This window comes from Sinocyclocheilus grahami, unplaced genomic scaffold (genome assembly GCF_001515645.1).
Source record: "Sinocyclocheilus grahami isolate Dianchi unplaced genomic scaffold, SAMN03320097.WGS_v1.1 scaffold282.1, whole genome shotgun sequence".
In the NCBI taxonomy this organism is placed as follows: domain Eukaryota; kingdom Metazoa; phylum Chordata; class Actinopteri; order Cypriniformes; family Cyprinidae; genus Sinocyclocheilus; species Sinocyclocheilus grahami.
The window spans coordinates 71,579-84,707 of record NW_015505461.1 but is presented as its reverse complement, the minus strand read 5'-3'; the positions used below and the strand labels follow the sequence as shown (position 1 = coordinate 84,707).

Sequence of the window (13,129 nt, the reverse complement as noted above, 5' to 3'; positions counted from 1 at the left end):
TGAATAATACTACAACAGGGATAGTAAATAAAGTTAATTAAGTAGCCTATTAGTAATATACGACTAATATTAACTTTATTTGTCCCACAGGGGAAACTGTTACTAATGATGGAAATAAACTGAAATATTGTTGTAATCAACTGTCATCCATATGCATTCATTTTAATAATCTTTTTAATAATTCATATGATTTTACATGTGGCCTGAGAAAATCATGTCTGTTATTTTGGTTTGTGAGATCGGAGATCGCGCTGCGCACGTGTACAAACATTCAGGAGGACACAAACTTCTTGAGAATGCTGCCCCGTGACTTTTATTAATACAACCGATTAAATAGCCTACTGGAGAGTTGCACAGACGCAGGTAGGCTAATTCACACAGGCAACTGTCACCTCTCTCTCTCGAATAATTCATTCAAGTAGCTAAATGTTATAATTAATTAATTCAAATAAATGTGATCTTACCGCACTATTTCATCTCTTTCTGATCTGAAGCAGGTAGAAATCGGAGCTAACGAGCTGTAGCTTTGCGTCAAGTGGTTCTTGCCTTCACGTCGTGCATTAAAATCGTTCAGTGTACAGCTAGCCGTGCATTATCCCTTATGTATTCGCTCTTTAGCAGCAGTTTTTTACAGCAATATTTAAATGACACCCTGGTCATTCTTGGTGTACCCAAGATGGTCCCACACTATCGACAAGCGTTTCTCTGGTGGAAATAAAGCTTCGCTGTTTGGTTCCTCTGTCACAGTTCATCTAATGCATGTAGTAGCCTCTGTGCCTCTGATAAGCACGTCATTTTAAGCTGGTGCACCGCTAGTGTAACTTTGTTTTCATTTTGCGGAAGCTGCAACAGTTCCGTTCCGTGTAACAGAAACACTCGGTTTAGCGGAACCTTTACGATTAATTAACCGTGACGTTTTAAAGCGTGGTTAATCGCGAAACCGGTTAATCGCTGCATCCCTATTATGAACTTACATTACATAAAGAAGGGTGATTGAGTTTAATTTGTGGAAAAAGTAATCTGGAAGTCACACTGTAGAATGACACATTGACAGTATTGTTACACGTAATTAAGGACGAATTGAAGAAAATGTCATAGAGGAAACAACAAATTTGAGACGAGTTCTGACTTTATATAATATAGAACAGTATCTAAAATACCCCACAGTTTCTTTGGATGGCAGAATTAGTCGCTTTTAGATCCATGGAGCAGTATTGTGCTCCATAACTATAGATGCATTTAGAGACACATTTGAACTGTCAGTAGTTTTCAATATATGCAAATGCATTCACTTTGCACAAGTCTTCACTTTTAGTTTTCACAGTTCATCAAATAAAGGCTGCTCATGTTTGGATTTTATTTTCTATGTAGATGTTATTGAACAAGTCAAACACAGCAATTTGTGCCTTTGATAACGGACATGTTTTGGTGCTTCGCTGTACTGTAATTTGTGAAGAGTGAAGCTTGTTATCCTAAAGATAAATTGCTTTTCACCTGGAGGTCTGAGTAGAGCATTACTGGGAGGAGATTGGTTATCGCTGCTTGTTTCATGCTGAAACACCCAGGGACTGCCCTTGCCCGTTTACTGCTCTTTCAGGAAAATTCTTTATTTTTTTTTATGAGAAACACTGTAACTTTCACACAGCTGTAATATATACAACAATATCTGCTGTTAACCTAAGGGATCTTTTTTTCTTGATAATTGGTGCTTAACCCTGAAAAACCTGACATGAAATAACAGTCAGAAAAATCTCATTTTTTGAAATGGAACGTCTTATTGAACCTATAAAAAGTTTGCATGTATTAGGCTGTTTCATTATCATATATGCTTTTATGGCTCATATAGGAGAATATGAAGCTCATACTCAAATATTTAACAACTCGTATATGAATATAGTGTTGCTCACCTTAGCAAACATTATGTACTGGTTTAAGTGTTAGGAAATTTGAGTTCTAATGAGTTTTATGCAATTAAAAAGGGAAGTTGTCACTAAAGCACCAGCACTAGCCTGACAACAATAAGAGGCACACAGGCTTCACTTGTCTACATGCTCATTTTCTAATGCATCCCCTGCTCTGTCGAATACAGATTAGATGGTTTTATAAGTAGGTAAAAAAACGGTCCTACTACTTATCTCTGTATGCCAACGCCACCATATGTTCCTGCCAGAGTTACAGGTGAGATTGTAGCACGTTGATTAAACTATTGACCGCCTCATAAATAATGTGGGCTGGAGTTTCTGATGCTGTCTTTGGTTTTGTGCAGAACTGCCCACACTAATGTAACACATTCATAACACATTCATGGGTGCAATGCTGTGGCTCATCTCAAGAGTAGGAGGCATATGCCTGAAGATTTATCCTTTTTAAGCCATTCTTGTTTCCCCTTTCATGTTGCCTTATTTATTTAATTCAGAAAAGCTTTGGTAGTTTATCTGTGATCTTTGAGATATTAATTTAGTTCCACAAGAATCACGTCGGGTTGACATGAGGATGACTAAATGTCAACTGCATTTTTTTTTAGTTAATTGTCCCTGGTCGTCCAGTAGTCATAACTGATTTGCTGAAAAGCAGTAATCTTGATTATGATTTGTGATCCACAAACATTACCTCTCACACAAACTCACTCATTTGCTGTGGCTCAGAGCTTTTTGACTCAGGGTTGCATTAAAACACATCTAAATGACAGATGCTTTAGCTGAATTTGAAGCCTGTGTTTGGCACTATTACAGCATTACTCTGTTTGTTTGAACATCTCGAGACAGCGATGTAGGCTCAATCTATTTGTCCATTTAATGGCGCCTACATTTGTTGTATTGTCTCTAGTGCTGGGCGGTATGACCAAAAATTTATATCACTGTATTTTTCAAAATTATACCGGTTTCACGGTACATGATGGTATTTTTTTTTTCATGCATGACCGGGTGTTAACCATATTTTCTACTGATTGAGAGAGGAAATACTGCAGTATATTGACTTAGAATGCCCTATTTTACTGTCATGAGTGAATATTGTCAAAAAATACCACACTAAATAGTGACTAAACACGATCCCTTTTAATGTTAACCAGGGGTCACTCTCATTTATAATCGCGGCATCGTCTGATAAAACCAACATGCATCTACACTAAAGAGCGGCTATGCGGTTGTTTTGGCTATATTACTTTTTTGTCAGACCTCGCGTTCGCAGGACAGCACTGGCGAAATCTTCCAACTGAACTATAGCTAAGGTTTATCCAAAAAAGTTGCTAGGTTTGTCAGTATGAATATTCTATGGAAAAAAGCGCTAAAAGGGTCTGAAAGTTGCTAAATCTAGTGCTAAAGTTGCGCTTGTGTGTGTGAGATGCGGGAGCTGATGGCAGGGGGCGGTGGATATTTGTGGCGGTCGATGTGGATATTGTGGATGAGTTCTTCTGTGTCATCACGTTCTAATAGTTCTACAGATTCAGTTTCGGAACTTTCACGCTTAGTAACACATACAGCTGTTCCCTCACCACAGTGCAACAGTGAAAAGGGACCCCTTTCAAACAGTGTCGCTTTCCGAACATTGTTTAAGCGACATAAACCAGTATTTAAAAAATTCATATCATAACAAAAATAAACACCGGTATTCGGGTATGAACCGGTATACCGCCCAGCACTAATTGTCTTGTTGTATGTGGTTGGTTATATTTTCCTTATTGTTAAGTCTTCAGAAAACTTAAGTTAAGTGCATCAGATGGCTGGTGGAGTTTAGATCTTAACGTTCCTGGATCAGTCACACAATCAAGCACAACACATGGTGCTTTCTCTGGAGCTATTGAATTATTCACCACAGTTAAATGAGATGCCAACACATGAATCCTGTTGTGTTAAGAATGATTGAGTGGGGCACTTAAGGTGAGGAAGAGACAACAGTGAGATGATGAAAGGAACCAGCAGCTGATGAATGAGAGAGAACGATGAATGGAAGTATAGATTTTTGAAAGGCTTTGCTATATCTCTTTTACAATTATTGACACCTCTAGAAATTATTAGGAGTAAAATATCTCTGAAGTATATTCCCAATTATATTTAAAATTTTTAGCACACCAGGGTCGCTATGAACATGCAATTGTCCGACTATGATTTCCAGTTTCGCAGTAATATAAATATGAGGGAAAACAAAGACCAAAATTCACTTAATCATGGAGTAAAACCAAAGAATATAGTTCTGATGTGCATCAAAAGATTGTTGAGCTTCACAAAATAGAAAGTGGCTGTAAGAAAATATCTAAAGCATTGAAAATTCCCATTTCCACCATCAGGGCAATAATTAAGAATTTCCAATCCAAACAGAAAATGTTACACATCTGCCTGGAAGAGGACGTGTCTATATTGTCTTAAAGCAAGGCAAGGAGGATAGTTTGATTGGCTCCATGGAGAATTGCAGAAAATAGTTAAGTCTCGGGGTCAAAAGGCCTAAAAAATAAATAAATACAAATAATCAAACAGCACCTACATCACCACATGTTGTTTGGGAGGATTTAAAGAAAAATCAAGAAAAGAAAATGCTCTCATCCAAAAACAAACTCCAGCATATTCATTTGCCAGACACTACTGGACATTCAAACGGGACTGGCTTTTATGGTCAGATGAAACTAAAAAAATTATCTTTTTGGCAGCAAACACTTAAGATGGGTTGAAGTGCACACGGTACTAAAAAAGCACCTAATGTGCACAATGAAATGTACTGCTGTATCTTTAATTTTGTGGGCCTATTTTTCTGCCCGAGCTCCAGATAGATGGCATCATGGATTCTATCAAATAGCAACTGATAAAAAATCTAAACCTGACTATCCCTGCTAGAAATCTTATAATGGGCAGTGGTTGGATTTTCCATTGGACAACAAACCAAAAAAAAAAAACTCAATCAATACAAAAATGGGTCTCTGAGCACAAAATGTTCTGCCATGGCCATCCCAGTTTCCTGACCTGAACCCTATAGAAAATTAGTGGGTGAACTTAAGATGAGAGTGCAATTCGAAAGATCTGGAGAGATTCTGTATAGAAAAAGGTCTGTGATCTCTTTTCAGGTGATCTCCAACCTAACCAGCCATTATGGGAAAGACTCAGAGCTGTTATCTTATCAAATGGAGGTTTCAAAAATTCTTGAATTAAAAGGTTGTCGATAATTGTGGCCAACGTGGATTTGAGAAAAAAAAGATTTTACTTCAATGAATGGCTGGGTTTTTGTCCGTTTGTTTTACATAAAAGATCAAAAGGATAAACAATGAAGATTTATTTTCACAGGCTTCTATGTGAGCAAATGAGTTCTTAAGCTTACACTGTGAGAAACATGAGCAAACATTGTAATTTACATATTTAGCATATCATCTCCAAAACAAAAATGTCATTATCACAGTATATCGTTGATGCAGTAGCCTATATCAAAACAACAATAAGAATCTGAGAACACTTTAAAAGGTAAATTAATAGCCAGGGGCCTATAGTGGTTGCTTGTGCTCAGTATTATTATTTATCGTTTAGAGAGGTGAATGACCGTAACATAGCACAACAAATGACATCATCTTGTCATCTTTCGACTTCAAAACAGGAGAAATAGTTCCCTGCTTTCTTCAAAAGAAAATGTAACACTGCGGACAATATTGAAATGCATATTTTCACAGAGAACAATGGACCACCGTAGCCTTCAAGGGCCACAGCAGCAGGACTACCACTCCACGTAGTCATTATTCTCATTTACTATATTTTTCCCTGAGGTGAACCGTGTTCTTATTTTATTCATCTAAATAAATAACAGTATTTTTTAGTGTATCCTGTTTGACTGCAGTATGACATTTACTGTATACAGCCGTGATATCCTGTAGGAGCAGGAGGTGCAGTGCAACACCAAAATCTACTTTATAAACATTGTTCGTAAATGTGTTCAGCATTCTGCAACAAATATTTTTTTCAGTTTCTTGACCTTTTTTTAGGACCTAAAGTGAGTTGAATATATTAAAATTTACCACATGGCTTCGGCAGGCAGGTGGACCATGTAATAATTGTAATTTGAGGGTGCCACTTTTTTTTTTTTTTTTTCCAATGTAAATATGTGGTGAAAAAATGTAAACACAGGTGCCATAATTGAGAGCCATAGGAACAAAAATGAGTGTGCCCGGCTTATTTTTACATGACCTTATGTAACCCTTCTGGACCAATCAATATAACAAAACATTTATATATTCTGCAGTAGTTCAGCAACTTTAGTAAGTCAGATTGTGAACATGTCTGTTTTTCATTAACATGAGGAGGATGTGTGGAATAGTGTACTAAATTGTACTCTAAATCCTTTTTTGGACATGCTAATGGCAATGTAGCCTGTCTGTCCTTATGTTGTTGTTTTTTGTTCTGAGAATCGACATGACTTTCTTTGCTTCTCCCGAATTCCTCCACAACTCTTAACATTCTAAATAAATCAACATTTGAACACAATAAATACGCACGGTATGCAATGACACTAGATTTTTTCCAAAAGTTAGGCTGCATATTCTGCACACTAAAAACATAAACATCGCATGACATGACAACATCTCCAATCACTCCTTCATATACAGGCAACTGCGCAGAGTTTGATTCTCCTGAAACATGCTTTATTTTGGAAATTCTGTTTTGTGACAGAAATTACACACTTCCATCAATAACCCCTTTTTATATTAGGTTTTATAGTAAGTTATAAAGTAATTGAATGGCTGCAGATGAATCTTTTGATGTCTTACATAATGGTCGTAGTTAACTAAATCATCTGTGTTCATAATGGATACTTAGTACTACATATACTGTAAACACACACACACAGTATATAGATGCCTCATTAGCAGCTGTTTCTATGGGCCACTCTATGTAAGCTGAATCTGGTCCATAAACACTCAATATCATGTTGACTATATGTCTGCAACCATAGTTATTCACAAATATAAATCTATATCTGCAATAGACTTTAGCAGATGATTTACTCAAGATTTAGTTTATAATTAATGTTAGATAATTCTGCATATTGATGTTGCATATTGAGTTAGATCTACATAAAAACACAAGCCAACACATTCTCATCCATGAGAGGTTATATCCCAGTTTATAACCTGACGTAATGGTTACAATCAAAGGCTGCACAATGCTGTGGCATTTTCGAAAATGAATTGATTTGATCGTGTGAGTGATGAACAGCGTCTTGTTGACCATTCCCAGATGGTGGATGCATTGATTTCGGTACATACCTCAGTTTTGATGTTACGGTTCTGTATAATTTCGGTACAGCAGGGGGAAATACTAAACATATATATACTGTATATACATATATATATATTTTTTTTTTATTATTAAACTGGTTTACTAAACAAATTGCTCTTTCTTTAAATAAATTCAGTTATAATTAAAATTTTCATAGGGATAAAAATCTACCTTGGCTTATGCTCTAACTATAGGGAGCCCTTTTACATTAGGCCTACTATAAGGTTACAGTTAACAACAGAGCCCAAACTTAAATGTAATTACTATTTATTTTTAAATATAACAAGCAACACTCAACTGCATACACACAAAAAATTTATGCAAACATGTAAATTGCGCATAATGCAGTTTTTAAATTAACTTAAAAATTCTATTTGTTGTTGAAATATATTAATTTACACAGTGCCTCTCATAACTCGTTTCATAACAGATTTATTTAAACATTAAATGATTAAGATATCACTAACAGGTAAAGTAAAATGTAATGATTATGTAGTCTAATATTTCACGAAATGCTCTTCTCTAGACTTCATTCATAGCGCACTAAAGAGCTGTGAACACTGATGACTGCCTGAGGTAAATTAAATGCTACGTGACATTTTGTTTACAAGCTGTTTTATTGCCGTCTTTCCAAGGTTGAAACACTGATTGAGTGATTACATGAGGCATGAGATGTTCATTCATGTTTATTTTGCGTTAAAACTCGTAGTAAAGAGGAAGAGATGATCACGCTGCCATTTGAACTGAGGCGTTTTAACAGCAATATGTCGCCAAAACGGCATTTATTGTTTGAATTTCCTGAAAAAAGGACATAATTTGAAAGATGAGACTTTGTTTCTTATCAAAAGTAACAATATAACTGGGAGTTTCCAATGAAGTTCCGCTCATGCAGTGGTTAAAAGCGAAACCACTGCAAACCGAAAGACCCATACCGAAAATTTTCGGTACGAATACATGTACCGTTGCACCCCTAATATATATATATATATATATATATATATATATACATATATGTGTGTGTGTATATTAAATTATTTCAGTTATGCAGTAACAATAAATAATTTATAATAAATAAAAAATAATTAATTTTTTCATTAAAAAAACATTAGTTTTTAGTAATTGTGTGTAAAAACATCTTATACAATAATACAATAATATTATTAATATGAATAATAATACAATTACAATAATAATAATACATTGTTAAATCACAGTTGATATGGTCATTTTGAAGATAACATCAAGTGTGTTCCATTGTGGGATACTTAAGCCATCACAGTGGATTCTATTTGTGTTCTGCACATTTGAGCAACTATGGTTGGTCATCTGGGAATTCCATGCTGAAATTGCAAATTGTGTAGTGTTACTGTATAGATACACTTTCTTTCAAAATAGTAGGTACAGTATTATGCTATTTGAAACACACTCACAAAGATGAAATCACTGACCTCTGTGAGAAGTCGCTCTACTACTTCCTGCTTGAGGATGGCATCTGTGAAAGAAAGATGGTCAAGTTGTCTGTTATTTCAGACCATCATATTTCCTGCCCAAGTTCTGTCTGGAACATTCTGTATGTTTAGGAGTCATTCTCTTTTTCCCTGATGTTTACAAAGCTATGAAAAAAGCTCAGTTCTCCTTAGGGAGGAAGGGCAGCGATCCTGCTTGGTTTTAAGCAGTGAAAAACAGGGATTGTAGGGAAAGAGACGGCAGATGGGTAGAGGCCTAAGCAGCCTCAAGCCCAACTCACCACCAGCACCTGCTTTCATTTGCTCTCATTATGTCTGCAGTGCTCAACAGCAGCACAATGGAGCAGGAGAGAGTCCGCAGCACTCAAACTACAACAAGGTCAATTCTCCCTCTCAGTGAAACATCCACATTTGATGGGATTATTTTTTCCCACCAAAAATCATAAATACTGCTCAGTTTATATGAATTTTTCAATGACCTATGCTAATAGTGATAGCTAGAGAGCATAGTTGCCAATGGCTAATATAATACCAATTATTGAGATTTATTTTTGTATTTTTTTGCCAAATTTTTCTTATTGCAATTATGTAATCATTGCTTTAATGTGTTCATTGTTTTTGCTTAAATGCATATGTTATGTTAACTAACTGCATGATTTGTACCCTCTTAAAACTGTACATGTATGCCAAATGGGCATTACTTTGACACAGCCACCTCTGATAATAGATCAATATTACTTGTAATGTAGAAACATACATTTTCTGTGAAGCTGCTTTGAAACAATATGCGTTGTGAAAAGCTCTTTACAAACAGATTCATTATTATTATATTGTCATTAGTTTTTAAAAGTAAGCAATAAATGTAAGTTTCTGAGAAAAAAGGTATTTTAATTTAAACAAATATGAAAATATTTTTTAAAAAAGGTGGAAAAAGGCCAAAAATAAATGTATAAAAGTTTTGTTTAACTTCAAGATATCATGACAAAAATGTATTACTATCATACAGTGGAATGTACTTTTCGAAGTAATAACAATAATAAAAAATAAATAAAACAGTTTATTAAAACATAATTTTTTAAGGAATATCACAAATTTTCTTCCATGTTTTAATATAAGCTGTAAACTGTTTTAGAGTACTTTGCCATAAACTGCAAGGAACTGTTCAAATTTCATTTAAAGGGGTCATATGATGCTATTTGAAAGATCATTATTTGGTGTAACAGAATATGTTGACATGCTTTAATGTTCAAAAAACACATTCTTTTTCAAATACTGTACATTATTGTAGGTCCTCTATGCCCCACCTCTCTCAAACGTGTCGTTTTCAACAAAGCCCCCTCCTTTGACAAGCGCAGTCTGCTCTGATTGGCCAGCTGACCCAGTGCATTGTGATTGGCTGAACCCCATAAGCACGCGTGGGAAAGGTAACGCCCCTTACCATAATCGCTTCAGCTTTCAAAGTAAATATCAAGACAGTTAATAATGTCGTTAGTTTTACCATCAGTTCAAGCCCGAAAAGTGCAACAGAGTCGCGTGACAGACACGGTGATGATGCAGTGCACGTTACTCTGCGCTGCGCAAAACTCCGCATTTGAACAGTCAATAGCAAATACTTAAACTAATAACAAAACATACATACAGTCGCTGATTCAGAAGCGCCAGATTGTCATAGCAAAGTCGGAATTGACCCTTTTGTTTTTTTAGAAATAGCCTTTGTGCACAGCCAACCTTGTGCTCTTCTAGGTTCAAAAAACTGTCGTCCATAAAAATTCGAACATCTGGGTTGTGCTGTTCTGTTGTAAATAAATCTTAACCAATGATTCCTAATTGCATCTACTTCCGGAAGGCCAAATAAAGTGCTTTTGCTTTCCCGCTGAATCACAGCGTCTCCCTGACATGGCTGCATCAACACGACTGCTGTTCCTGAAACCACGCCTTCTTTCTTTGCATGCACATTTGGGCGGCTTTATACTAATATTTCCACATAGTGATGTAGATATGTGGGGGCGTGTTAGAATGAGCCGTTTTAGGTAGGCGTGGTTGACTCTTAACTTTTATAAAGAATATCTCTTTGGATTTGAGACTTTAGTCTTTGCAACTTTACAGATCTTCTTTATGCACCGAGAGCTTGTAACACTCCAAAGAGAAAGGAAAACTTGAAATCGCATCATATGACCCCTTTAATTACATTTTTAAAGATTAATTAAATGGTTAACGTTTTATGCATTCATTTGATTACCACAATTTTTTTAATTTAATTTAAACCTTAAAAGAATCCAGAAAAATAAAAACAGACCAAAACTTGAGAGGGCAGAATGCAGTTATTTAATTACAGCATGACATGGCTCGTTGAATTTTTAGGAATTTTTCAGACGCAATGCTACGCTTAGCAACTGACCTTCACTTCCAGTTTCCTTGTGAGTCAGTCAGTGCCGCATTTCAGTGTAGACAGTGATGGAGTGGCTCTTGTTTGGCCCTGGCCCTGGCCCTGGATTCAACAGTACCATAAAACATGGCGTAAGCCTGGCGGAAAAAACTCTGACTGATTCATTGCTTTTACAGTCCCATAAACTCTTGCCTCATCTGTCAGAAAGTGACAAGGCTGCCACCGCAAGTTCACTAACCATTTTTTGCTGATGCAGCCATGGATTTGGACCCCGTGATGAGTCACGCCAGCTTGAAAGGTGATGGCTAAATGCCTGATAGTCTGATACATCAGCATTTGTTCAGCTATTCAAGGCCCGTTGCCTGCCAGCCAGAGTTCAGTGGTTCAAAATTGTTGTTCTCCTCTGAGGCTTGTGCAGTTACTAAACATTTAGTGGACACTTTTATCCATTGCCACTTATAGTGCACTTATTACAGGAGCAAGTCCTTCTGGAGAAACCTGAAAGTAAGTGCCTTACTCAAAAGACACAATGGTGATAATTCATGATTTGCTTTTTGTTGGAATCAAAGCAGTTATCTTACTGTTACCAGAAAGCTGGTATCCACATGTTATATGAAAATTGTCATGATCATAAAAATAGCATAAACGATTACAACTAATCATGAGAGCATTCATATGTTTGAATAGCAATTCTAAGGTCAACATGAAACAGCGTTTGCAACTTTTTTTTAACTTCTGTAATGGGATGTTTTTCCATATGAAACGGGGTATTCAATGAAGAAAGGGGCAGTCTGCAACTTGATATTATGCATTACATCATGAAAAGTGGTCAATATGTTCACTATATAAGATGGATAAAGGTAAAAGGTAAAATGAGTTTTTACATTTTGATTGTAAAGGCATGTCACTATTAAAAAAATTGAATAATTGTTTTTTTATATTTTATATTTTCTTATGCTCATCAAGGGTGCATTTAATTGATGAAGAAATACAGTAAAAACAGTAATATTGTGAAATATTATTACAATTTAAAAGAACTATTTTCTATTTTAATATATTTTAAAATGTAATTTATTTTTATGTTGGCAAAGCAAAATTTTCAGCAGCAATTAATTTAGTCTTTAGTGTCACATAATCTTTCCGAAATCTTTCTTATTAGGGGTGGGTAATACGACCAGAGTCTTATTTCATGAGATGAGAAATTTTATTTCAAATTAACGATATATATCACAATATAGTTATTTTTGATATATATTTTTTTGTCAATAAAAATAAAAACAAAGAAGCAATTTACAAACAATAGGATAAATACAATAGAAAAAATATGTTATTTAATATGTAGTAAGAAATACTGCAGAAATTGAATAATCAAATATAAAAATAAAAAGCTGCATAGTCTTCAGTGTATGAATTACATATACATTTATTCTTATTAAATTTGCAATAGTTAATTTGTCAAGAGCAGTACGTTTTCTTTTCTTCCTTTTTTTCTTTTGTTGTTTGATGTTCCACTAACCTCTGCGCAGCAGTAACCGAAAGACTCTAGACAATGCCTTTGAATATGATTTAATCACGGCCGGGAGGACTGTGTAACAAAAAGAATATAACAGTTTATAGAGCATAGGTGCATGGCAAAGATGACACAATTCATTACATCATTTTTCTCTAATATAATTGGTTCTTCTTATGTGCAATTCTGCAAACCTCCCCTCTGTTACTGGCATAACACATTTGTTTTTTTGATAACTTCAGCTTGTTACTCAAGTCATGGGTTGTTATGGTTATTTTTATATTCAGACATACGTCTAGCCATCTTGTCCATATGCATCCATTATTGCAACACACTAACTAAAGTGTTGATACATTTTGTTCTCAAAAACATACAAATGGTAGGCCTGCACGGTAGAGGAGTTTTAGTTGTGATTAATTTAAAATGATTAATTTAAAACAATTTCCTTCACCACACTTAATAAACCCTACTTATATGAGCCTTCCCCCCCCCCCCCCCCCCCCCCCCGCTTGTGTGT

The 13,129-nt window shown here is 35.5% G+C and overlaps 1 protein-coding gene across 2 annotated transcripts in view; it reads left to right on the top strand.

Annotated features, from left to right (window-relative positions):
• Positions 1-13,129, top strand: part of rnf166 (ring finger protein 166) — a 38,350-nt gene that overhangs the window by 8,461 nt on the left and 16,760 nt on the right. The window lies entirely within an intron of this gene.